The following is a 27,370-nucleotide window of genomic DNA, read 5'->3' on the forward strand; positions in this document are numbered from 1 at the left end:
GCCAAGCATGGTGGTGTGCACCTGTAATCCCAGCTACTTGGGAGCCTGAGGTGGAAGGATGACTTGAGCCCAGGAGGCAGAGGTTGGAGTGAGCCTTGATCATGCCACAGCATTGCAGCCTCAGTGACAGAGCCAGACCCTGTCTCAAAATAAAATAAAAAATACATAATCTGTTGGCCTTTTACTTCCAACAACTAATTCCTCTGTGTGTGTTTCTACTTTTTTTGTAGAAATGGGATTTTGCCATGTTGCCTAGGCTGGTCTCAAACTCCTGAGCTGAAGTGATCTGTCCACGTTGGCCTTCCTGCGATTACAGGTGTGAGCCACTGTGCCCACCAACTGACCATTGCATCTTTATGATTTTCTTCCAAAAGCAATCTGAAGAATTTTGGGATTACAGCTTTTATCGTTATTAAGGTATAGCTTATGCATTAAATAATTTCTTCTTTTACTGTGTGTGTATATATGTGTTTGTGTATGTGTGTGTTTAAATATGGATGATAAAAAACAGCTGTAGCACCTCAAACAGTGATGTTTGTAAATACCTTGGACCTAAATACTACCTAACTAGGGTAGGAAATTTATCCCCAAAAGTGAGAATGATCAGTCCAGTTCTACATGTCCTTCGTTTAAGAGGCTGCAGTGTTTGAAGCTTATATTGCAGCAAGTTTTAAAAGTTTCCTTGCCAAATCAAATGGATACAATGTAATTATTCTGTCATTCCAAAAATCTCTGAAGGTGACCTTAGGTTATTTCCTAACGCCTCTAACGTATTTGTTTAGGGATCATCAGTTCTAATAAAAATTGTGTTTGGGGAAATCTGGATGATTGCTGCATAGCTTTTGAGCTGGGTTCAAAGAGACTTCCAGCCTCCTCTTTAGATTTTTCCATTTATTCTTTCTACTCCTTCACTAATCTCAGGTTTTTTAAATATGTAAAATGAAGATAATAATTGTTGCAATCTCCTTAGGGAATTTGTAAAGATTAATTTGTTAATTAGTCAAAGTACTTTGAGATCTTAGAAGAAAGAGGTTTCCTAGTTAAAGTAAAAAGATATCACCATAATTTGTGTGACGTTCTGCTTTATGGGTGGGATGATCCTCTTTTAAAAAGGTCACAGAAATGGCCCACAGGCATGTAGAATGACAACAATCTAATCTTCTCTATTGCACTGCTGTCTATCCTGACACCATTGTTCCCTGTTTCCTGGCTTTCCACCGGCACAAGCCTTAAACATTGAGCAACCTTCTGGCTTGGAGAAAAACTAAGTGCATATTTGCCTATATTCCAAAACCAAGATGACGTATACTTCCAATTAAACAGATGTGGTCAGTCGTTGATCCGACCCAGAGGAGAAGAAAGTAAATGCATCCAAAACAGCAATGAGTAGGAAATAGGGGTGAGCAAAGGTGAGTGGATGCACCGTGTTTCTCTTTTCCCATCATTGTGTTTCCTTTCCTCTTACTTGTCCAAGTTTCCCCTTTTTCCCTGTAAGAAAATTTTCCAAGATTTTTTTTCCTCCTGGCTTTCTTTGCATGGACATAAGCAAAGGTATGTCCAGGGTTAGCAAATCTTTCCCATTACCTTCCAAACACTGACAGCTGAGCAGGAATTTTGAATGATGCTCAATATGTACTGCCAATTTCAATAATTCAGTGACTTATTCAGATCCACTGGTAGACTCTCCAGGCTCCTGAGTGTTTCTCTTTGTGCTTCTAGTTGCTCCCTGCTTATATGATAGCCATTTCATTCAAAATTGCCAAACAAATTTACGGAACCACGGAATGATTAAGTTGAATGGGGATGCAGAGTCCTCACTCCAAACTCCCTCTCTTCTGTATTCTAAACAAAAATCCCCTCCACAGCATCTCTGGAGAATTTCATCCAGCCTCAGGTCAGACAACTCCAAGCACTTCTTTTAAAAAGCATGTGTCTGGCACTAATGATCAGAAAGTTCTTCCTTACCCTGAGCCAGAATCTGCCTTCCTGTGCTTTTTACTCTTTTTATTTAGTTTTCCCCTTTAGAGTAATATGAAATAAATATTATCCCCTTTCACAGTCTTTCTCTCCTAATTCTTTCCTGGTCTGTGTTAGGCAACTTTAGTTCTTAACTGTCTCTCTGTGTGAGGTCCAGCGTACTATCGAGTTATGGCATAATTGACTCATATTGAACTTGTGTTAACCACAAGGCCTTGTCTTTTCCATATAAATTGTTGTTAATCCCCCTCTTCCTCATGTCACACCTATCCAGATGATTTTTGGAGGCTAAGTGGGAGGGCTTTATTGTATCCCCATCAAATTTTATTCTGTTAATTTGAGTCTGTGATTCAAAAACGCTTTCCAGTTTTGATCTAACTTAGCTATTCCTCCCTCCTTTGAGTCATCCACAGAGTTGAGATCTGCTGTCTAAATAGTTTTCCAATAGCTGGTGAGAATCTGAAGAAAGACAGCTCAGGCACATGTGAGTGCAAATCTCCTCTGAGGGAGTGTAGCAGCAGCTTCAGTGCTTGGCTCACTTTCCCTCAAATCCATTTCCATTTTCCTGCACACCGACCACAAGGGTGCTTTCCCATCCTCATCCAGCAACCATTTTTTCTGGAGAGCTGCCTCAAGTGGCTAGAGCCACATTGCCTATGCTCACGGAGAGCCTTTCTGGGAATAAATGGTTTCCTGAGGGCAGCCCTTAACCAGTGATGGTTGGGGACACTAGTGTAGAAACACTCCAGCTCTCTTTTAACTAATAATTCTGAGGTGCAACCTCTACTATACTCAGATCTCTCCTGCAGGATTCAGTCAGTGTAGCCTCTATGAGTCTTTTCCAGGTAACATACCCGAGGGCTTGGCCTCCCAGTGTGAATGTGTGTGCACGTGTGTGTGTGTTTATGCATTACATATAAAATCAACATCCATCCCCTAATTCTATTTGTGTGTAACGGCTCCTATATACACATATAGGAGTGTGTGTGTGAACATATATATTATTACATGTAATAATGTATAATTATATATAAATACATATTATATATTATAAAATTAAGTTATTTAATATATTATAAATTATATAACATATAAATTTAAAATGTTTTTATATATAATTATATATTATATTGTATATAATATACAATTTCTAAATATATGTTATATATTTATACATTTAATATATTTATAAATATAATATATACTATCATGTAATATATAATAGTATATATTATAGCATATATAGTATATTATACTATTATATAGTATATATTATAGTATAATATATATTCTGCATAAAGTACATATTATAGTATTATATATACTATGTATAAATAGATCAAGCTATAAAAGAAATAGGTTATACTAAGTGCAAAATATATATATGTATGTACTTATATACATGCACACGAACACATAATATATATACTTCTATAAATTTTTGCTGTTAGTATAATCTATCTATATGTATATATTGCACTTAGTATAATCTATTTCTTTTATAGCTTGATCTGTTTATAATATCAGTTTATACTGAGAGAAGAATGTTTGGTAGAAAAAGTTCTTTTCTCATCCACATTCTTGTAGCAACAGTAATATAAATGTCTTCTCAATTGGAAGATTATTCTCCTTATTAGAGAATTGAACAAAAGTGGAATAAAGAAATTGTGACTTCTTATTTAGTGCTTAATATTATAGTATATGCCCCTATTATTGCCTCCTTCGTGATTGTTTTTTGCTCTGAATATAACTTTAAAGGGCATTTTGACTATTGTTACAAACTGAAGTCATTCTGGAATATATCATTTCTGACTACTTTTACCATCACGTGATAGGTGAAATGTCCATCAGAGCAAGTATCTAAGAAATTCCAGGTGTTTGTTAGGATAAAGTGGTAGGAAGTTGTGTGGCTATTTGTATTATAGTTCTCTATTTCTACTTGCACATGCTCTGTATTAAGAATGTGCAAGTAGAAATAGAGCTTATAGATCTTTGATAGAAATAACTCTATATTCCTATAGCAAATGCTCTCTATCTTCATATGAAATATTCCTGCCTCCCACGAATGCTTATATACTTGAGTGCAAGGGTTTCCAAGCATTGAAACAGTATGAACTCCTTCATCTGTCTAGCATATTTACCTGAATTAACTTAGGGAAGGCTTTTCTATTGTCCGATGCTATCTCTGAGCCCAGTATTTATGATTTTATTTTTGCCTCCCATTTGATCCTCAGACATTTTTTTATTCAATGAATCTAAGTATGCTTTCTTTTGCTCTTCCTATTTCTAGATGATCTCTCCTCCATTTTTAAAAATTACTTATTATCTTGTGGGATCATATCAATAAAAGTAAACAATTTCAATTTTGTAAATGTAGGTATAAATATACATATACATATATACATGGATAACTAAATAAGTTTCATATTTGTGATCTCTATTGTATTCAGACTCATAGTGGTAATATGTTATTTTCATCTTGTTTCAATCAAATTTAATTTTATCAGATAATAGGATTCCAGGCCTTAAAAATACTTCAGATAAAATCTCATTCAAACCCATACTTTTGTAGATGCAGAAATTTAGAATAAAAATTTGCATAACTTATTAAAGTTCACAGAGTTAGGTATATTAAGTGGTCTACACTTAAAATGCTGGTTTCCTGTCAAATATTGTTAATTTATCACATTGCTCATCCCACTCATCACCCGAGGAAGCAGGTAGTCATGAGAAGGAAAAATGAAGAAAAAGAAAATCAATTATTTTATCTTCCTGGTTATAGAGATACTGAAACATGGAGCTGTAAGAAAATAAATATTTTAACTGAATTCAGGAATTGCCAATGATTTTCAGTATTCATACAAAATTTGACCTTTGTTAGGTTAAGGAATAAATTGAAAATAGCAATATATCTTAGAATTAAAACATTTGCATTTTATATACACAAGCAGCACCGGAGTAGCAATATTATGATTCCAGAAGCACTAGGTTGAGCATGAATGTGTTTGTCATATTCTCTGTTTCTCTTAGTTCCTTTTTGTTGAATTGGCAAATTAACCAACCATCAGAGAAACAACAGGTCTGAATGCATGGGGAAACATGCTTGCTCAAGCTTGTCAAAATGCATATTTTAAAAATATTCAACAATTCACTTTGAAAAATGCTCTGGGACCTAAACCCAGCATCAGTGAGCTGTAGCAGATGCAATCGGTGGTGACTTGTAAAGGTTTGTAGAAGACATGGAAGTCATTCAAAGAAAAGAGAGACTTTTCTTTTTCAGTGGAGGGAATGAAGAATAAATTTTAGAAAGATGTACCATTTATGTTGAATTTGAAAGGAAAAACATTTAGTGTTCATGCCCAGGCTTGGGCTAAGCCCCAGAAACCAGACTGGACTAATGGCAATCCAAGCACCATAATTAGGCTGAGACAAAAATAAAAGAATATCCTTTTTTTCTTTTTCCTTTTTCCAGGTGACCTGAGACACTGTGTATGCTTGAATTCCCCCATTGATCTCAATAACATGTATGTCTTTTTGTTTTCAGCTAATGAGTGGAATAGCCTGACAACACTCCAAGTTGTTTCTCACATTTCCACTGGGTATTTTTCCAAAAACTCTGCATGTATTTATTCGTCAAATATATTTAACACAATAGAGTGTTTTTCCATCTAAAAATATTCTAGTGAATCCTTTTGATAACCAAGAGTAATTCATATATGTATGCTTTAGATAAAAATTTTTCAGTATAGAGTTGGTTTGAAAAGTTACTCATCTTCAATCCAGTGGGATTATTTTTAACCCACTTAGAGATTACTAGTGGAGCAACTAATATAAGGGAACAGTAATATAAATGGTAAAGAACAAATATGATTTCTACTCTAAGAGAGATAAACATCTACTAATATATGAACAGATCTCGATTGATATCAAAGAGGTTGTGAACAATGTTAGTTTCATCTCATTAGTTAAGGAAAAAATTAAAGAGGAGAGAGGATAAAGTCCTGTTTTTTCTACTTGGTTGGGAGACTATCATCAACATTGGCTTTAATCTTTGGTAATCAACTTTTCTAGCCACTGAATAGAGAGGGAAAGATGGTTTGTTAGTGATTTGAGTGATGTGAGTTAGTGATTTGAGTGACTGAGCGTTTGTTAGTGATTTGAATGATTCTCAATCTGGAATCAACTCAGTTTTTTTCTACTTCCTGACATACTGGCAAATCATTTTTATGAGTCCTTATATGATTCATTGAGCCATTTGGGGAGGGTCAGAGGGCAAGAGTGCCATTTCCCAGAGCAAGTTTAAGTTGGGGAAGGCAAGGTCAGAGGGGAAGAGAGACCCTCATTACTCCAGGAAGATTCTGGGGCCAGCTCTGCGCCTGCCCATTTGTGTTAAGCTCACACTGGGTGTTTGTTAACACAAAGCACTAGGCTGCAGGTGTTCTGCACTCTACAGAGTCTTCAAAGATCAGCCTCAAATGTTTCTGTTACTATAAAGAGGATTAAAAGGATTTAAAAACATAGCAGGCCTGTCCAACTGCAAACATATTTGCCAACATTTGCCAGGAGGGGGGAAAAGGGGGTAAGTTATGTCAGCCAGAATTCCTAGTAGTTGGGGAAAACACACTTTTTAGGTTTCTTTTTCTTTTCTTTTTTTTCTTTCTTTCTTTCTTTCTTTTTTTTTTTTTTTTTTTTTTGCATTTCTCTCTCTTTTTTTTCCTTTAATAGCTTGAATGGGGAATTGTAGCACTTTCAACTGGAACTCATTAAGAATTCATGGGGCAGAAAATGTAAGGCTTTCTGGAACCAGAGACTTTGAAAGTCCAGAAATGAGCTGTAAATAAACTGCTGCGAATATTCATCTTTTTTCTGATTTTTAAATATGCATATTACACCAGAATGCAAACGTGGAATAAACCAGGTGATTTTTGACTTGAAAGCCTAGTTTACATTAAGAGACACATTGACATTTATGGACTTACTTAGCATGTATAGGTATCATAACAGTCATTACACCTTCTCGAAAAGCACTTTTGTTATCCCGTATGGGTTGCATATATTGACCAACATCACCTGCAGGTGAAAGCATGAAGGCCAGGCATCTGGAATCATGGTTAAGGTACTATTATTACTACTTATTGTTAATGGTTTTTAACATGAATTTCCAATTTCTTTGTTTTCAACTTAGCCGTCGTTCAATAACCTGCCTTTAGTAGTACTGGTTCCTCTACAGAGAACATTGATTTTCAATGAGGTCTAGTGAAGAGGCAGAAAACTGAGTCAGCTGTGTAATCATAGGTAGATCAAATACCTTTTCTGACTTTAGCTTCTTTGTTGATTGAATGGGGGTTATAATAATCCTATGAATCTATCCACCTCATAAGACTTGACGTTTTTATTATAGGAATAAGGCTGAAACTAAAGATGACTTCTTAGCATGTATTTATAGATAAGATGTGAAGGTATACACAAGCGCACACATACACACACACACACTCGTATCTCCCATTTGCATTACACCAACTCTCGAATTTCTAGGGTAATATTATACACATTGGCTTGTTTAATGGAATTTGCTTCTGGAGGACACTGGAGAAAACTTTCATGTGAGTATTTTAAAATCACATCATGTGTGTTGCAGGAATTCCTGAAATGGGCTCATGGACACTGCAGACTAAGAGATAGGCCTCAGAGGTCCTCCCCTCAAGGACTGTATGCTGACATTCAGTGTGCAATACATGTATTTTTGTGGAAAGAAGTTCTATAGCTTTTATCAATTCTTGAAGGAGTCTGTAGCCTTGAAAATATTTAATAACCACTCTTCTACAAGCTCTAAGAATGTAACGCAGTGGATGAGCCCAGAGGTTGTCTCTCCAAAGAGACAGATAGCTTTTGTCTGATTTGATGGCTCTCCTTTACTTCTCTTTCCTCCATTCCATCATCTGTACAGAAAGTATAAAATAATACATGTTTAAAAACGAAATTAAATAATGCACTTTTAACACAGCTTTTGGTAATGCTCAGCAAATATTAGCTATTGTTTCCACAGGTAAATATTAGATAGCACCCTGAGAGGCAGGAGGGGTGTATTAGTCCATTCTCATGCTGTTAATAAAGACACACCCGAGACTGGGTAATTTATAAAGAAAAGAGGTTTAGTGGACTCACAGTTCCACATGGCTGGGGAGGTGTCACAATCATGGTGGAAGGCTAAGGAAGAGCAAAGGCATGTCTTACATGGTGGCAGTACAGAGAGCTTGCTCAGGGGAACTCCTCTTTATAAAACCATCAGATCTAATTAGACTTATTCACTATCAGGAGAACAGCATGGGAAACCCCCCACACACACCCCTTGATTCAATTACTTCTCACTGGGTACTTCCCATGACATGTGGGGATTATTACAATTCAAGGTGTGGTTTGGGTGGGGACATAGATCCAAACCATATCAAGAGGCACACAGGAGACATTGCCCTTGATTAACTTGCCTTTGAGTAACTTCAGGAGACCAGATACATTAATATGAAACAGTAAAATAACAATGATGAGGATCTATGGAAAACTTCAAATAAATGATGCAGGTAATTTTACATGTGTTCAGCTTCAGGAGGAATCTGTGTAATTTGAGATATGAAGAATAGATGAAGAGTACTGAGCAGCATATCAGGAGGTTGAGGAGGCATGAGTTGGCTTCAAGTTGAGAAGCACCCAGAGATAAGTGTGGTCTGACAGGTCGAAGCAAGATTATTGAGAGTCCAGAATGGCATGGTGTGGAGTTCAGATTTGACCCGTAGGGGATAGTGGCCTTAGGTTATTTTGAGCAGAAAAATTACATAATGAAAACAATATATTGGAAGTATTAATTTGGCATATGTGGGCAGGATGGAGTAGCATGAGGAAGGACTGGAGTCAGGGAGCAAGCTGGGAGCCATGGCAATAACCAAGGTGTGAAGTGATGAGGGCCTGCCCCAGTATGGGAATATTTGTAGAAGGTGTATGGGGACATTGTATCCACCTTAATTGCTTATTTGCTACAATTTCAGCTTCCAACCACAGTTTGCCTTGGCTATGAAACCTTCCTGACTCTGAAAATACTCATTCCAGTCTTCCAACAGTGAAAGGGAGCAAGGAAGGAAGGTGGGAAGGAAAGAGGGAGGGAGGAAGAGAATTCTTGGAGCAGGCAGATTGGGCTTCTGGTGTGAAGACGGGGTTTTAAGCAACAGTAGTTTCAGGGAAATAAGGAGAAAAAGAGGTATAGATGTTCATTTGAATTTATTTAATTCAGGAATAACTTCCTTTAAAAGAACCAACATCACTGCAGAATGAGTGAATTTAATCTGCTATTTACACCAGAAAGGACCAGAAGATGCAGAGAAGAGGCATTACTCTTCTTACTGGGCTGCAGGGCCACCTAAACTTGGGCTTTCAAACTTTTTTGACCATCAGCCCATAATAAAAAATAAATTTTGTGTTACAATCAAACACATACAATGATGAATATAAACATAGTTGAAATAAGTGTTCTATAGAACATTTCTACTCTGACTACTTGTGATATACTTTGATTTTTTTCCTAATCTATTTATTTTCAGATTTTTTACAAAAGTTGGTTGCGGCTACTTCAGTTGATTTCCTGAACAACTGATGGATCACAAACTGCTTTTTACAAACCACAGACTTCTCAGAACTGGGGACATCACATCGGGATCTTCAGATTCATGGATTCACAGACATAGGGTAATGTTTTACTTCTGTTCCCTACCCACCTCACCACCCAAGCCTTTCTCCTCTCTGAAGTTTCATGAACTGACAATAAATGGAGGCAGCTGCTTTAGTAAGTTTAAAACTCAGTTTCAGAATATGATCTCAGATTCGGAGCCTGCCTGCAAACCTTCTGGCAGTGCCAACTCATTCACTGGCTTGATGACCCTCACTTGGGACACAAGCCCACACACAAAGATCCATCAACAAAGATTGCTCCTAGTGAGTCCTGAACCCCGACACAATGACCACAATTGGTGCAGACATTTTAATGTCTTGGGCTAGTTCCTTATATTATCCTTGGCTCTAGTGGACCAAGGCACACATAGTAACATTCTTTACCTGTAGTTAGCTGTAATTTCAAACTAGGTGGAATTCTTTCCTACCTTTGAAACCACAAAATAAAATCAAAGAAATAGGATCCTTTGCAAACTGTGGCTCTGCATTGATGAGGAGGGGTGAAAGGTAAGCACATGGCCTCAGGTTGAAAATAACTTCTAAAATGTCTGATTTTAATCATGGGTCCAAATTATCTGGGCACACGGCGGTCATTAAAGCCTCCCGTCTAGAAGTCCCTCATGTGTGTATGTGCATACCTGTGATTTAGCATTCTGGCTCAACAGTCAGTAGGACATCAAAGCAGAGAAGGAGAAGTGAATTAAGGCCATGAAAATCAATCTGGTTTAAGAGGATTGGGTCTTTCTATGCACTCAGCTAGTTATCACTATTCTGGAAAGAAAAAATAGAGTGTCAATTCTAGGAGGCATAAATCAAAATAGGATACACAATTACTCCCACTTATGTGCTCACCTGGTTAAAAAAGAAAAAAGACTAAAGTTGTAAGAATAATTCTGGTAGAATGAACTCTAGTATTCCTCACTGGCCATTCTTCTTTTTGGAATGCTGGTTAACTTATAGCCTGATTTTGAATATTTCCCTGGATAGTTGAGTCTATGTAGTAGACAGTGTTATTTTGGTAGGCCGCTGGATTCCTTTACAGTTTAAAGATTGGGTAGATATGTTGTCTGCTCAATCTTCAAGTAAAGCTCCTAATTAAATGGTTCTGAAACTGTGGTGCATTAACCCCCTGAAAGGAAGTCAATGGATACAATTTTAAATTTTTATGAAAAATTTTGTGTGTAAAGGTATACCTCATTTTACTGTACTTCACTTTTTTTTAAATTATACTTTAAGTTTTAGGGTACATGTGCACAACATGCAGGTTTGTTACATATGTATACATGTGCCATGTTGGTGTGCTGCACCCATTAACTCGTCATTTAGCATTAGGTATATCTCCTAATGCTATCCCTCCCCCTTCCCCCCACCCCACAAAACTGTATTCTGTTTTGTAGATGTTGTTTTTTTACAAATTGAAGGTTTGTAGCAACCATGAATTGAGCAAATCTATCGGTGCCATTTTTCCAATAGCATGGGCTCACTTTTTGTCTCTGTGTCGCATTATGGTAATTCTTATAATATCTCAAATTTTTATTATTATTGTATCTATTATGGTGGTCTATGATAAATTATTTTTGATATTACTATTGTAGTTGTTTGGGGGCACCATGAACTGTGCCCACATCAGATTGGGCACAGATTAAGCAAACTTAATCAATAAACGCTGTAAGTGTTCTGACTGCTCCACTGACCAGCTGTTTCCCTGTCTCTCTTCCTCTCCTTGGGCCTCCTTGTTCCTTAAGACACAAAAGCATTGAAATTAGGGCAACTAATAACCCTAAAACACTTCTAAGTGTTCATATGAAAGAAATAGTTAAACTTCTCTCACTTTAAATCAAAAGCTAGAATTGTTTATGCTTAGCAAGGAAGGCATGTTGAAAACCAACATAATCTAAAAGCTAGGCCTCTTGCACCAAACCAGTTAGCTAAGTTGTGAATACAAAGTAAAAGCCCTTGAAGGGTCCAGTGAACACAGAAATGATAAGAAAGCAAAAATAGCCTGATTGCTGATATTGGAGACAGTTTTGGTGGTCCAGATAGAATATCAACCAGCCATGACATTCCCTTAAGTTGAAACCTAATCTAGAGCAAGTCCCTCACTCTATTCAGTTCTATGAGGGCTGAGAGAGGTGAGTAGGCTTCAGAAGAAAAATTGGAAGCAAGCAGAGGTTGGTTCTTGAGGCTTAAGGAAAATGCCATCTCTGTAACATAAAACCAGCAAGTGCTAACACAGAAGCTGCAGCAAGTTATCCAGACAATTTGACTAAGATGAAGGTGGATACACTAAACAACAGATTTCCGATGTCAGCAAAACAGGCTTCTATTGAAAAAAAGATGACATATAGGACTTTCCTAGCAAGAGAAGAGAAGTTAATGCCTGGCTTCAAACCTTCAGAGGACAGGCTGACTCTCTTGTTAGGGGCTAATGCAGCTGGTGACTTTAAGTTGAAGCTAATGCTCAATTACCATTCTAAAAATCCAAGAGTCGTTAAGAATTATGCTAAATTTATTCTTCCTGTGCTCTATAAAAGTAACAACAAAGCCTTGACAACAGCTTATCAGTCTACAGCATGGTTTACGGAATATTTTAAGCCCATTCTTGAGACCTACTATTCAGAAAAAAGGTTCCTTTCAGTATATTACTTCTCATTGACATTTTGCCTAGTCACCCAAGATCTCTGATGAAGATATACAAGGATATGAATGTTGTTTTCATGCCTGCTAACACAATGTGCATTCTAAAGCCAGCAGATCAAGGAATAATTTTAATTTTCAAGTTTCATCATTTAAAACACACATTTTGTAAGATTATAGCTACCATAGGTAGTGATTCCTCTGATAGATCTAAGCCAAGTAAATTGAAAATCTTGTAGAAAGGACTGACCACTCTAGATGTCATTAAGAACATTTGTATTTATAGGAGGTCAGAATATCAACATTAACAGAGTTTGGAAGAAGCTGTTTACAACCCTCAGGGATGACTTTGAGAGATTAAAGTGCTGGGTGCCTGGATGATATTTCAGATACGAAGGGAAACAACAGTTAGCTACTTACCATTTTCTTCTTTTTTTCAAGGCGGATGGAGACTAGGGAAGATTTATTGCTTACTAAGTTAAGTGATATGTGTGAGGATTCACACTGGAGAAAACCAGAGGGAGATAAATGACACCACAGAAGAATGGGCATACTGTGTGGCTGAGAGGCAGGAGGCAGAGTGGATCCAGAATGGCCAGAGGCTGCATAGATGGGAATTTCCAGGAGAAAGGAGAGAAGTGGGGAGCTGAGACTAGGAGAAGAACATTAATGGATAATGGGGGGAGCACGGAGATGGCCAGTAGGTGCTGGAGAGGCTTCTCCTCTGTGATGTACATGCACCTCTCTTCAATAATTCCCCATTAAATTTGATTAAACATTTTATTTCTCATTGTGGAGTTAAATTTATTTCAGCAATGCATCAAAGTTCAGTCTTAAGGTGCAAGGCAAAGACTGAGTACCCAGCCTGAGACCTATGACATCTGGGTTACAAGTGTGAGATAGCATATCTGGTTGCTGTGGATACTAAGTGGAAGAGTAGCCAAGGCTGTATCTTCTAAGAAATGTGTGGCTCCTTCAGAGAGCAATGGGTCTGGCTTTGTATTTCTGATAGACAACTCTTACCACTTGTGTTGTTACATTACTGTGAAACTCTGGTTTCTCTAAGTATAAAAGAAACTCCTGTCTCTATTCGCTGGTCTTACGAAAGTCAACATCTGCCTTGGTTTGTGACCAGCCTTCCATGATCTTTCCTGGGCCGAGGTTTTTCCTCTCAGTCATTTGACAGTTTGAGACACTGATGATGCTGTTTCATTTTTCTGGTTTAAGGAATGGTTCCAGATTAAGATTCCACAGTTGTCAGGGATGCTATTGTATTCTATTATCCTTTATCAGCTAGTGTATGCATTTGACAGCTACCCAGCTGGCTCTGATGAGGTGTAGAGAATCCTGTTGAAGATAGGGCACATTAGCATACTGAATATTTTATGCTGAAGGAAATTGAGAAAACTGCGGAAGCAGAAAGTTACCTCTGACCTTCTCTCTTAAAGACCCTCATGTGACAAGTGTCCTGCTCTATACACAGAGGGAAGGAACTACACAAACAGACCAAGAAGAATCTGGAGAAACAGTCTTTTCTAAGCTCTCCCCAGTTTACTGACACTAGGTCATACCTCCTTTTTGTTTAATTATACCTTTATAGGACTATCTATTCTTCATCAAACCTAAGCATAAAAATATACAGTTTTTCCTGGGTCTTTATTTCTGAAAGCTGTCATGTCAAGGAAAACTTATATTAAGCTTATATTAAATAAATTTGTCACACTTTTATCTTGTTAATCTGTATTTTGTTGTAGGAGTCTCAGCCATGAACCTAATGGTGGGTAAGTAAAGAAGATATTATTTTCTCCCTTCCAGCTGATAGCAACTCAGAGTCATCGTCTTTTCTGCATTACTGCCCTCAACTAAAGGGAATGTGCTTGGCCCAGGGGGCTACATTCCCCAGACTTTGGCCAATCTTTGGCTGACATGGGAGTGCAAAAGTCTAGCCCCTCCAACTCAAAGTATGACCAGCTCTGTGGTACAACTTGTGCTCCAGAGCTCCTAGGGGGTCAGACTGAAGCAAGTCACCACCTGACACTAGGTGTTTAGCTTTTCTCCCCTTCCATTTCTTTTTCCCTTACCCTCCTTCTCTTGAGACTACTCTCCTAATAAATCACATAACCAGAATGTCTGTCTTAGGCTTTGCTTCCAGGAGCTCTATCCAAGACAATAGTTGAATCCAATCCCAAAGTATCAGCTGAATTCAAATGAACCTTTAGTCTTGATGTTCTCATTTTCAGATAATGGAAAATCTTTATTCATTCAAGTATTCAAGTGGGAAAACATGAGTCGTTCTGGATTTTCACAACTCATATCCAGTTACCAAATTCTGTTCATTTCCTCTCAAAAATATACATCAAAGATATCCACACATCTCCATACTGTGCTCTGAGTTCAAGCCTCCATAATCTCTCCTCTGAAATAGACTTTGTGCCTCCAGACATGTTCTCTATACTACAATCATAGTAGCATTTCAGATTTTGGTGCATGCTTACTAAAATCCTTCAGTGACTCACTATTGCCTATAGCAGTGGTTCTCAGTGGAGTTTATTCAAAACTTCGTGAAGTGAGATATCATAGTCAAAGCAGATATGAAAATCCAGGTGTCTTCTAGTAAGCAGATATCTTAGAGACACTTGCAACAGTGTAAAATAATGACACTCCTTCCTAAACTTTCCTTGTTTCGTAAGACATATAGTTATTTTTCCTAAAAGTATTTTATCTAAGTTTGCATATAATGAGCTTATTATTTTTATAAAATAAGTTAATAAATGTTTTTTAAAATGCATATTTCTCAGGTTTAAATTATAATATGATGAAATAAATAGCTGTGACTCATATAAACAAAAGCTCTTTAGGGTTCTTAATACTTTTTAAGTTTGTAAAGAGATTTTGAGATGGAAATGTTTGTGAACCACTGGCTTACACAATTAAGTCAAAAATACCTAGAATGTCATCCAAGATTAGCCAGGACTTTGATCCCGCCTTTCTCTTCATCCTCCTCTTTTGCCACTTTCTGCCTTTACTCTATATCTTGGTGTAATAGATGCTTTGGTAGCTGCAAACCCTGTGCCCCACACCCTTTAAGCCTGAGCATTCATTCTCCCAGCTGCTTGGAGTGCTGGCTTCTGGTAGATCTCAGATGAATTCCTTTCTGGGAATCCCTCAGTTATAGCATGCGGTCTCAACCAGGGTTTACCCTCCCTGGCTGAGGACAGCCTGAATTCACTTACTTGTCAAGGCAAGAATACAAAGGCCTGGACCATTTGCATCAATTTTGGATGCTGACTCTGCAGGACCATTCCAGCTCCAGAGAGTCCCACAAGCTTGGCCAAGGCCTCTGCTGCAACTGTGTCTCACTTTTCCCTCATTCAATCCTGAATCCTCGCTCTCTCACAGGTGATTTTCCCAGAGCTCCACTCAATAAACCTCTGCCTCAGAGGTGAACCCCTGCTTCATTCTGTTACCCAGGGAATCATCCCTTAAACTTCTGGTGACTCTGAACTGTTTATAAATCCCTGGACATCCCATTCTCTTTCATTAGGCCTCATATTGTTTCCTTTACCTGACTACATCCTTCAATCTACATATCTAGATAACATCTACATAATCTAGATCTCAATACTTATCTCAAATACTGTCTCTTCCAGAGGGTCTTTCAGGAGGGCTGCATGCTCCTAATTTGTGCCTCTGCAGTAATTTGTTCCTCACTCTATCAAAGACATATCATATTACATTGAAGTAATCTGTCTCCTCAACTAGCCTGGATGTCATAATGCCCAGGGCTTGCGTCTGATTAATTGTATGTCATTCATATGGCCTTCCTTGGAGAAGACACTCAGTAATCCTATATTAATCTCTTTTTTTTTTGAGGCTTGAAAAGTGGAGTACATCTTCTGCATTTCTATACAACATTAAGGTCAGTAAAGAAGCCTTGTGTGGCCTTTCGGTTGCTGTTGCTTATGAACATATTCTGCATTTAGAAGACATTTAGCCTGCTCTGTGCCAGAAAATAAAGTTTCTCTGTATCATAAGTCAGGGTTCTTGAGACCTATAAGAAACTACTGAGGCAGATTTATTGAGCACTGGGGCCAAACTTGGGAATACGATGAGAACATACGTGTGAGAAACCAGCCGAGGAAGAAGGATTTGCATCTTGTGGGAATATGGTTATCCTACAGCAGCAAAATTTAAAGAAAGTGTTTCAATAGTCTCAGAAACTTTCCTGTAAGGGATCCCTAAATGATCAGCAAGTGCTCCTGAGAGATCTCAGAAATTTCCATATGATGGCATGTGTTGGTCAACGATATGTGTTCATGGCCAATATCTTAACTATATATTTTTGAGAGACCCTGAGCCATATCCAAACAGCTAAGCCACTCCGGAATTCCAAAGTTTTAAGGCAGTTTTTGTTACACAGCAATAGATAACTAACACATGTATCCAGTAAAATAAGTGAAATCTATTTCCATCATGTGCTTTACCTTAAGATTCAACTAAAAATATGGATTGTCTAATATAACGTCACATCTTTTGTGAAGTGTTTCAAAATAAATTATCTTATTCACATTGTATAACCCTATTATGGGTGTATAATTAAGCTGATTTTTACATAGTAGAAAGCTAGGTCTCAAAGAGGTAAGGTGACTTAACCATGGTTTCACATCTAGAAAGTGAAGAAGTTAGAACTCACACCCAGTTCTCTCTGACCAGAAATCCCATTTTCTTCTTGCTACAGTTTCAAAGGACAGATGAAAGCAGAAGAGCCATAGAAGAAGGCTCTAGGTGCTCAGTTACTGCTACATCTTTACCATCCTGCACGCTATACTTATTATGTTAAACCTTGATTGAAAATATGACATCATTGCATAATCTATATTTCTTTATGTTTGATCTATTTTTTCCAGAATTCCTTTTTTTTTTCCCCCGAGACGGAGTCTTCTTCTGTCACCCAGGCTGGAGTGCAGTGGCGCGATCTCAGCTCACTGCAATCTCTGCTTCCTGGGTTCAAGCAGTTCTCCTATCTCAGCCTCCTGAGCAGCTAGGGTTACAGGCACTCCCCACTGCACCTGGCTAATTTTTTTTGTATTTTTAGTAGAGACAAGGTTTCACCATGTTGTCCAGGCTGGTCTCAAACTCCTGGCCTCGTGATCCGCCTGCCTCAGCCTCCCAAAGTCCTGGAATTACAGATGTGAGCCAGCGCACCCAAGCCAGAATTCTTCTTTAGACAAAATATCAAGTGAAAAATCCACATATTGATTCTGGCTATTGTGAAGAAATAGGCTTTGTGAATGTCAGTTTGAAAACTATGATTATGTTTTTTATCTGGGTATTCAGACAGAAGAATAATGAAGATTATACCTCTTTATTATACTCCTGTCTACAGAATCACAGAAGAACAGATAAAATGCCACATTAAGGCATAAGCCATATTTCATGTTTATCCCTGTATCCCAAATACCGAATTCCATGTCTGGTCTATGTTAGATAATTAATAAGTAAATGTTGATTATTATAACGTGATAGATGGGCAGCTTTATAAAACAAATAGACTCTTATCTTATAGCCAACATTGGTTAAAGATATATATAGCTGTATAGAAAGAACTGCATGAATCTGACGGAAAATAATTCAAACATGAACACATTTCTTGATGGAGATTATTAAAGTTTTATACAATAGTACTAGTGAACAGTGTCTGAACCTCATTATATTTAGTTATATTAAAGAAAAAGCTGTTACATTAAAGAAAATACTGAGCTATCACTTTTTCATTTTATCCAAGGAACATGTGGCATTTTTCATGGCTCATATTGAAAGAAATTACTTGCTTTCTACATTTATTCTCTATTAGCATTTTGCCATTTGGGGTAACATTATCATTTTGATGAAGATAAGCATTTCATGTAGGAACATTTAAACAAGTTGAATTGCAGTCCACATAAAAATTATACTTGTTTGCTTCATGAATACTTAATAATTACTTCATTATAAAAAACAAGCCCCAATGTCTTTTATTAGGTTAAGGTAGAGAAACTAGCAGATTTTAGATTCTATGTTTAAGGGTTATAATCATTCTTATTGTTCTTTCACTCTTTTCCACTATAGTCTATTACCTGTCAAATTCTATTTGGAATACAGGGATTTTTTCATTGTTGTTGAGAAGAAATTTAAAAAAAGATTTTTTTTAGCTTACTATTCTACTTCCAGTGACTAAAACTGGTATCACTGTATTTGATAATGATGATGTGATTTCTGCTCTCTTTGAGGAATTTCAGCTCACACAATTTGACATTGCAGAACCAGGCCCTACTAAGAGGATCCCATTCACTGAAAAATAAGTAAGCAGGAAATTTCAACAAAACAACCAGTGTTGTATGCTTAAACACATTTATAGGAAGACAATAAGATTGTTCTGTGCTAACAGTTGCTTGATTTCTGGTCTTTCAGGGGAAAAAAAATGACAAATAGTTTTTCTGTGTAGTTAGAGGGGTCACTTTGCTCAATTTAGGCCACTTAGTCTTCTTCAATACTGAAGATGAAAACTCGGAGCCACACTGCCTTAGTTAAAATTCTGGCTCTGCCACTAACTAGTATGTGATATTCAGCAAGTTGCCTAACTTATCTGTGCCCTTGTCCTTAACAGTAAGATGAGGTTAATAACAGTATTTATTTCAGTAAGGGTATAATGAGGATTAAATAAACCAATGCTTACTAAGTGCTTATAACAGAGCCTGACACATAGTAAATTCTCAGTCAAATTTAGCTACCATTCATTTATTCAACAGTAATTTTATTATCATTTTTCTTATATAATTCTACCACAGTGTCTGTAACTCATGGAACTAACAGCAGTAACTTTCACAGAAGGTATTTTCTCACATTGAATATGGTCACAACAAGGCTTCAGATTGCCATATGGGTTACCATCTAAAAAAGAAATTTATAATACATTCTCATAGAATTTCTCAAGAGGTCATGGAGAAAATTCCTCTCAATTCCATATGATTGATAAAAGCATATTTCTTCTCTTCTCTGCAGCCTCTTTTACTTATGGCTAGATTCCCACTAACAAATGTTGGATAAGGAACACTATCTGAATTACAAGAACAGAGAGGTTAGGAGAAATAGTTTTGCTCACTCCTTCCATGTGGTGAAACATCTCCTAATGCAATACTCCAGTCCTCTCTCTATCCTTACTCACATGAAAATGCAGTGGTTCGATTTGTAAAGGTAAATAAACAGATGTGTTATTTTGCATGTATCTACATTATACTTGATATTTGAAATCTGCTGTCAACTCTCTGCCTCAGTAGTCTGCCAGTTTTACTTAGTAAGTGGGTAGCAGAGAGTCCAAGTCAACGGATCTACAAGATTCTTTCATTTTATTTCTAAGATGGAAAATGACAGACAATAAAGCTCACAGAAGGCAAGTAATTCTCTCAAGAGTAAAGAATATATATGTTAATAATGCATTAAAATAATATTCCTTACATTCTGGTTATAAGTATACTCTCCAAATTGACTGTTTTAGTTTTTTATGCAGGAAACACCCTTAACCATTTATTCAACTTATTCCCCATAAGCATCTGTTTTTACATCTGCAAAGCAGGAATGTTCATAGAAAACAGTAAATCAAAAGACAATAATCTGTGTGAAGTGCTTAGTACTTTGTACTACAAAGCAAATCCTTGATTAATGGTTGTCACTATCATTATTAGTAATATCATTGTCATTATTAGCATGACAGAGGCAATACCATATGCAAAGGAATATTACTACCAAAAAACACAGTACCTCCAGAGACCAGAAAATTGTTGGTTGGTGATATGGTTTGGCTTTGTCCCCACCCAAATCTCACCTGGAACTGTAATAATCCCCACGTGTCAAAGGTGGGGCCAGGTGGAGATAATTGAATCATTGGGGGCGATTTTTTCTCATGATGAAGAAGTGAATAAGTCTATTGAATAAGTGAATGTCTACTGAATAAGTCTCATGAGATCTAATGGTTTTATAAATGAGTTCCGCTGCACAAGCTCTCTTGTCTGCTGCTATGCAAGACGTGACTCTGCTCCTCTCTTGCCTTCCACTGTGATTGTGAGGCCCTCCCCAGACATGTGGAACTGTGAGTCCGTTAAACCTCTTTCCTTTATGCATTACACAGTCTCTGGTATGTCTTTATTAGCAGCATGAGAACAGATTAATACAGTTGGACTGGCATGTTTTATGTATATCTTTCAGTGTCAAGAATTGGGGCTGTAAAATTGACATTGATACGTGTTAAAAGCCTTTTAAGGTGTTAAAGTTTTATCCTATGGGCAAGGGGAATCCACTGATATTTTGATGTCAAAGCATGAGAATTTGGTGTTAGAAAGATAATTCTGGCAGCAAGGTGGAGCATATACTAGAAAGTGTAATAGTCAGTAGGCACTGGCCAGCAGGCTCAAAAGATGAAAGACTGAGTTCTAATTTAGGAGCTATAACTTTTTAGGAAAAGTCTTAGATTCTTCATTTTTGGAATTGAACTAATTTTTCTGGTCAGCTAAGCCATAACAACATCCACATTTTTTTTTTTTTGAGATGGTGTTTTGCTCCTGTTGCCCAGGCTGGAGTGCAATGGCACAATCTCGGCTCACTGCAACCTCCGCCTCCCGGGTTCAAGTGATTCTCCTGCCTCAGCCTCCCAAGTAGCTGGGATTACAGGCACCCACCACCACACCCAGCTAATTTTTGTATTCTTTTTAGTAGTGATGGGATTTCACCATGTTGGCCAGGCTCGTCTTGAACTACAGACCTCAGGTGATCCGTCTGCCTCGGCCTCCCAAAGTGCTAGGATTACAGGCATGAGCCACCGCCCACCAATATCCACATTCTTTTAAAAAATGCACTAATATAAGACATGCCATCCAAATGTCCAAAATGCTTTACAAATTTCTAAATTATTTAGGAACCAAGACAATATGACAGATTAAATTATGAAACGCCTAGATGTTGTTCAGATAAATATTTTGGATGTTTATGATCAATATTTTTAAAGAATAAAAATGAAATTTTTAAGCAAAGATTTTCTAATAAGGATAGAAATTCTGGTTATATTTAACATACTAAGAATCAGATAATTTAAACATTTTTCATTATCATTCATAAAATATAAGTAATGACTAATTTTCTGTGAGTTCACTTCTTTTCTCAAATATCCAGAATGATGGGCCTAATCTCTGGAATAATGAATCCTTAACAACTTATTCTGTAAAGAGAAGTTTGTGCGTGTGTTGAACTATTGAACTATTTTGACTTTTGGTACAATTTGATTGAATGAAGCATTTGTTTATTTTCCTTTACCCCTTAGATTTCTTAGCTTAACTTAGAGGTCAAAACATAGCCAACCATGCATGAGTTACTCCTTCCAAGGCCCTGGTGTGCTGATATATACCTATCATTGGTACTTAGCCACATTTCTTTATAATCTTTAGGTGGCAGCTCCTGGTATGTAAAACTCACTAAATTTAGATGCAAATCTCTAACTGCAGCCAAACCTGTCTAACAATTAAGACACTATTCTCTGTTAACAAAATGTGTTGAGAGTAAGAAGTTATAATTTCTACCAAATCCTTAACCAAAAAATATACAATAATAACAATTAGTATCATCATCATCATCATTATCACCACTGTATTTACTCTGAAGGAATGTCAAGTTTGTTTTTGTATTTGATTTGGTTTGGCTTTATTTTGTAAATCTCTAAGAATCAGAGTTTAACCCCTTGGATGAAGTAAATTCCACTTCATCCAACAGTATTTGTTGGATGGAACTGTATTTGTTTCAGGTTCTAATATCAAGACACTTGTTAGTTTTGAGAATTAATAAACATTTTTTGAAAATCATTACCACCCAAAAAATATGGGTGATTATTTTTTTCTCCTTTAATTTTTCTTTATTTTCTAAAATTCTATAAAGACTAACAAAAAACCATCATAATGTATATAACCCAGAAAATTTGGGAGGCTTTTTCGCATATAGAAAAGTTCCCATTTTGAATCCCACTTCACTAAGGTAGAAGCCAGACACTCGCCGTTCCAGTCCCTCTTGCAGCTGGGGTACAGGCTCTTTCACTCAGATGTACTCATGCCACATTTTAATTTGGAAGATAGTGATGTGAAGGTGGTACTCACTGGAACTGGTTTTGTAGGGAGTAGTGGCAGAAGTTCTAAAGGTACCCACTTGCCCACATCTGCTAGGAAAGCTGCAGTCTTGCGCCTACCTACTAGTGGCAGCAGCATTCATTACTGGAGCTGCCCAGTTGTGTCACTGGATACATTTCTGGTGGTCCAGCCTCCACACCAGATCCTCTGACCATCACTCTGTGAGCTAGTCCATATAATTTAATACATTTATTTTCTGTTTAAACTAGCCAGAATGGCTTCTGTTCTTTGCAACCAAGGGCCCTGATATGTATGTGTGTATTTTTCTATACATACATGCAAACATCTTTTAAAAAAATTTTTAAAAAGCTACAACCACCACTATCTCAGTCTCCTGGGATAGTATTTATTTATTCATTCATTTGACAAAGGACAAACAAAAATATTGAGTGACTATTGCGTGAGGCACAACACTAGGCACTGATATCATAGACATGGTCCCAGCCCTCTTTGGCATGCAGACAGTGGCTCTTACATCGAATTTCATATTGATGCCTACCTTTAAAATACAATATCACTACAAGTATCATATCACATAAACCATGCTTACTGCTTTAGATGAAATTGGTCCTTCACTCTTCCACAGCTGAAGAAACCATGGAGCGCCACCATTAAGATAATATTCTAATACAAGGGAAAGGTGAATTTATTATATTTCCAAAAATATCAAAGTTATATATTTATGAATAAAAGTAAAGGACTTTTAAAAGAGCAAAGTTAATTAATGTATACACATATCAACTAGCTATTTGATACCTAGCAATATGTTAGTTGCTAGGAGAGGAGTAATAATTAAAACTCTTAAGTTGCTGGAGTGCAGTGGCGCAATCTTGGCTCACTGCAAGCTCCGCCTCCCAGGTTCACTCCATTCTCCTGCCCCAGCCTCCAGAGTAGCTGGGACTACAGGCGCCTGCTACCACGCCCGGCTAATTTTTTGTATTTTTAGTAGAGACAGGGTTTCACCATGTTAGCCAGGATGGTCTCAATCTCCTGACCTCGTGATCTTCCCACCTTGGCCTCCCAAAGTGCTGGGATTACAGGTATGAGCCACCGCCCTCGGCCAGTTATTGGTTTTTTTTACTCACCCTGTCACTAGAGTTGAATAGACAATTTGAGCAAGCATGAGATTGTCAGAATAGAAAACTATATATAACAAAGCAGGTTAAGGATAACATACTATAAAATGTTAATTTTATTACAAAGTAATGATGATAACATGACGTATACAATGAAGAAATAAATGTGGGTTGGAAAAGGCAGGGATATCTTTACCATGACGTCAGATTTAAGCCCTTTTTTTTGGCAATGGTAGTGTAGGTTTAAATTCTAGTTTTGCACCCCAGTTAAAACGGCTTTTATCCAAAAGACGGGCAATAGCAAATGCTGGCAAAGATGTGGAGGAAAGGGAACCCTTGTACACTGTTGGGGGAAATGTAAATTAGTACTACCTCTTTGTGGGGAACAAATGTTAAGTAGGAGAGATGATATGATTGGGCATTTCAGCAAAAACCAGAATATGACAAAACAAACCCTAATTCTGTTTATATGAGACTCTTGGTGCTTTATATGGCTCTATGTGGCAATAGAATTTTTTTTAAACTGTCCTTTCCAGAGACTATCATTTAGTTTGCAGTACCTCAGTCCACAGTTTAGCATTTAATATTGCTAAGGTTTTAGAATTAGATGAATAAGTAATACATTTTAATATTAGCAAATAAAAAAACAACACTGATAATTCTTTAGCACCTCTCAGAAGAAATGTTGTATAAAGACAGTGTAAAAAAGTGAGTATTCGACGTTAATTTTTAAAGAATTAAACACCTACTATCTCCATTAGTATTCCATTTACTACATATAATACATATTTTTTAAAGTATGAGTTGTTGTGCTTGCTCTATAGATATTTATAGTCTAGGTGAATGAGCCAATTATTAAGCTATCTATTGTCTCTCAATTTCAAGCCACCAACCTACACTGGCTTTACGATGCCAGAGCTGGGACTCTGTAAACAACATTTTGGCATTGCCAGCTACATTCTGTTAGTTCCTTCTCATAGGAAGCACTAGACAAAGAATCCAAATCTGGAGGAGGCAGGGGGATATATTTTCCTGTTTCTGATGTTGCTTCCTGTTCTTAGTTGGTGACATCCTAGCAACATTTTTTCACCCTGGAAGCGGCAATTCATTCAAGTTGCAGTCACTGGTTCTGTTTTGTGGCTTTTTCAGCCTTCACAGAACCAGCCTTCTCATGCCTCTCTAGAGATACCAGTATCAGCTGGACAGGACTCCTTTCTCAGGGATTGGAATATCAGTTCCACTGGGCTCCTTTTCCAAGAGAAGTCAGGGGAGCTATTTCCTGTAGTTATTGACTCCATGATATTTCAGTGTTCACTTTTGCCTTTTCGGGTTTCAATACCTGTGTAAGAGTTGTTTCCTTAGGGATTTTAAGATCTACACATATAAAACTATACACAGTACCCACAAGTACAACAGATTTGTGAAGACAGAGAAATCAATGCAAAGTTGGAAGAATAATTTTTGCTAAAACACGTATGTACATGTCTGATAACAATATTTAAATAAAATGTTTATAGTTCTAAGTATTATAATTCATCATTCACATTTTCACATGTGCCAAAGAGCATGAAATAGTTTAACAGGAGCATTTAGTGAGTTGCTGCTAAGTGAGCTAATAGTTAATGTTGTATTTCAGGAAATGTCAAAATCTGTGTTGTTTCTTAATGTATGAAGCCAGTTTGCTCAGTTTATGCCTCTTTCTAAAGGATTTAAAATATTTTCTATTTTTCTTGTTGAATAAGGAGAACACGACTTGGAGCTACATCAGAAGTTAGAATTTGGAGAGATTTGTATTTGTTTTTCATATCCTTCTGTATTTAAGAATGTTTCATAAGTGGGATGTATCATTATTCTGTTTTATATTTTAAGCTCCGGGATATGTGTGCAGGATGTGCAGGTTTGCTACATAGGTAAACGTGTGCCATGATGGTTTGCTGCACCTATCAACCCATCACCTGGGTATTAAGCAGAGAATGCATTAGCTATCTTTCATGATGCTTTCCCTCTCCCCACCCTCTGGACAGGCCCCAGTGTGTGTTGTTTCCACCCCCAATGTCCATGTGTTCTCATTGTTCAGCTCTCACTTATAAGCAAAAACATGCAGTGTTTGGTATTCTGTTCCTGTGTTAGTTTGCCGAAGATAATAGCTTCCATCTTCGTCCATGTCCCTGCAAAGGACATGATCTCATTCCTTTTTATGGCCACATAGTATTCTATGGTGTAATATGTATCATATATTCTTTGTCAAGTATAGGACATTTGGGTTGATACTATGTCTTTGCTATTGTGAATAGTGTTGCAATGAACATACATGTGCATGTATCTTTATAATAGAATGATTTATATTCCTTTGGGTACATACCCAGTAATGAGATTGCTAGGTCAAATGGTATTTCTGTTTCTAGGTCTTTGAGGAATTACCACACTGTCTTCTACAATGGTTGGACAAATTTACATTCCCACCAATAATGTAAAAGCATTCTTATTATATTCTCCACAGCCTTGCCAGCATCTGTTGTTTCTTGACTCTTTAATAACCACCATTCTGACTGGTGTGAGATGGTATCTAATTGAAATGCCAGGTCACCTGCAAAGGGAGGCCCATCAGAATAACAGTGAAACTCTCAGTAGCAACCCTACAAGCCAGAAGAGATTGGGGGCTAATATTCAACATGTATTATTTTATGAATGAAAATAAAACATCATTTTAATAAAAATTAGTGAATAAATAAAGGACAGAAGGATGAGAAGAGGAAATAAGACTCAGAAGGGAGAGAATTTAGATTACGCAGATTGGCAATGATCAAAAAAAATTACATGACATAAAAAATATCATCAGAATCAGGAAAAGAGAAGTACAGACTAGACCAGAAGACAGCAATTACCTGTGTTATACCAGCTAATAATTTTCACGAAAAAACTTGGTGAAAAGAAGTTGTAAGTTTCTATCAAAACCCCACATTACTGTGTTTATAATTTGAAGTTTGATGAGATTTAGGGAGATTTAAACTAACGGATTCCATTTCCTCACTAAGACGTGTTATCTGAAAACACTTGCCTCTAAGTCTGAGCTATGGCTTATATTTTAGGGAAAGAGGAGCAGGTACCACTCCTAACAATGAATTGAAGTTACCAGTAGTCTATGGGTCTCAATGCTGACCTTTTGGAATGCCAGTTGTTGGCAGGGAGAAGAGGATTCTTAAATATCTGTAGATCCCCCTTCATATCAGAAGCCTGGATGATTTAGTTATAACATTTTTACATAAGAGAAATCCATGCCAAACAGAGAGAAATGAAAATCTCAACTCTTCTACCCAAGCACTTTGTGGAAAGAAAGGCATTGAGAGTAGAATGCAGAAGGGTTTTTAAATTCTTGTCTTCCCTTTCTTAAGGTGGAAACCCAAAGTGGAGCTGTGGCAGAAATATTCAAATTAGTAAGAAGGTGACCAAGAACAGAAGTAAGGAAAAGGAATGTGTGGTGAGTTTCTCAGAGTGAAATAAGAGAAGGTTTCAAGTCTTGAAGAGGTCCCCTGACTACAAGGAAAATAGAACAACTGGTAGGTGGCAGTAGCTAGATAGATCAGCCTCACGCAGCACCCTGGCTCTATGTGAAATGTGCAGCACATTAGAAATCTAGAAGTTCCATGTGCTCCCCTGTGTGAAGGGGAACAGAGTGCTGAGAGGTCCAAATAAAGCAGCATGACCCTGAGGATGGAAAGAACAGGCTGCCATGGATGGGAGACTCCATGGCTGGGGCAAATG

At 37.2% G+C, this 27,370-nt stretch overlaps 2 long non-coding RNA genes across 2 annotated transcripts; one reads left to right on the forward strand and one right to left on the reverse strand.

The window, feature by feature from the left end:
- Positions 1-235: 235 nt before the first annotated feature.
- LOC129047943 (uncharacterized) lies at positions 236-27,370 on the forward strand. The gene is made up of 4 exons (XR_008509862.1): positions 236-417; positions 9,567-9,711; positions 16,204-16,249; positions 27,001-27,370. It is a non-coding gene; the product is annotated as an uncharacterized LOC129047943 (long non-coding RNA).
- Positions 7,516-13,551, reverse strand: LOC129047941 (uncharacterized). The gene is made up of 3 exons (XR_008509858.1): positions 13,354-13,551; positions 10,332-10,464; positions 7,516-7,916 (listed from the first exon to the last, which is right to left on the reverse strand). It is a non-coding gene; the product is annotated as an uncharacterized LOC129047941 (long non-coding RNA).

The sequence above is a fragment of the Pongo abelii genome, chromosome 1 (assembly GCF_028885655.2).
Source record: "Pongo abelii isolate AG06213 chromosome 1, NHGRI_mPonAbe1-v2.0_pri, whole genome shotgun sequence".
Classification (NCBI taxonomy): Eukaryota; Metazoa; Chordata; class Mammalia; order Primates; family Hominidae; genus Pongo; species Pongo abelii.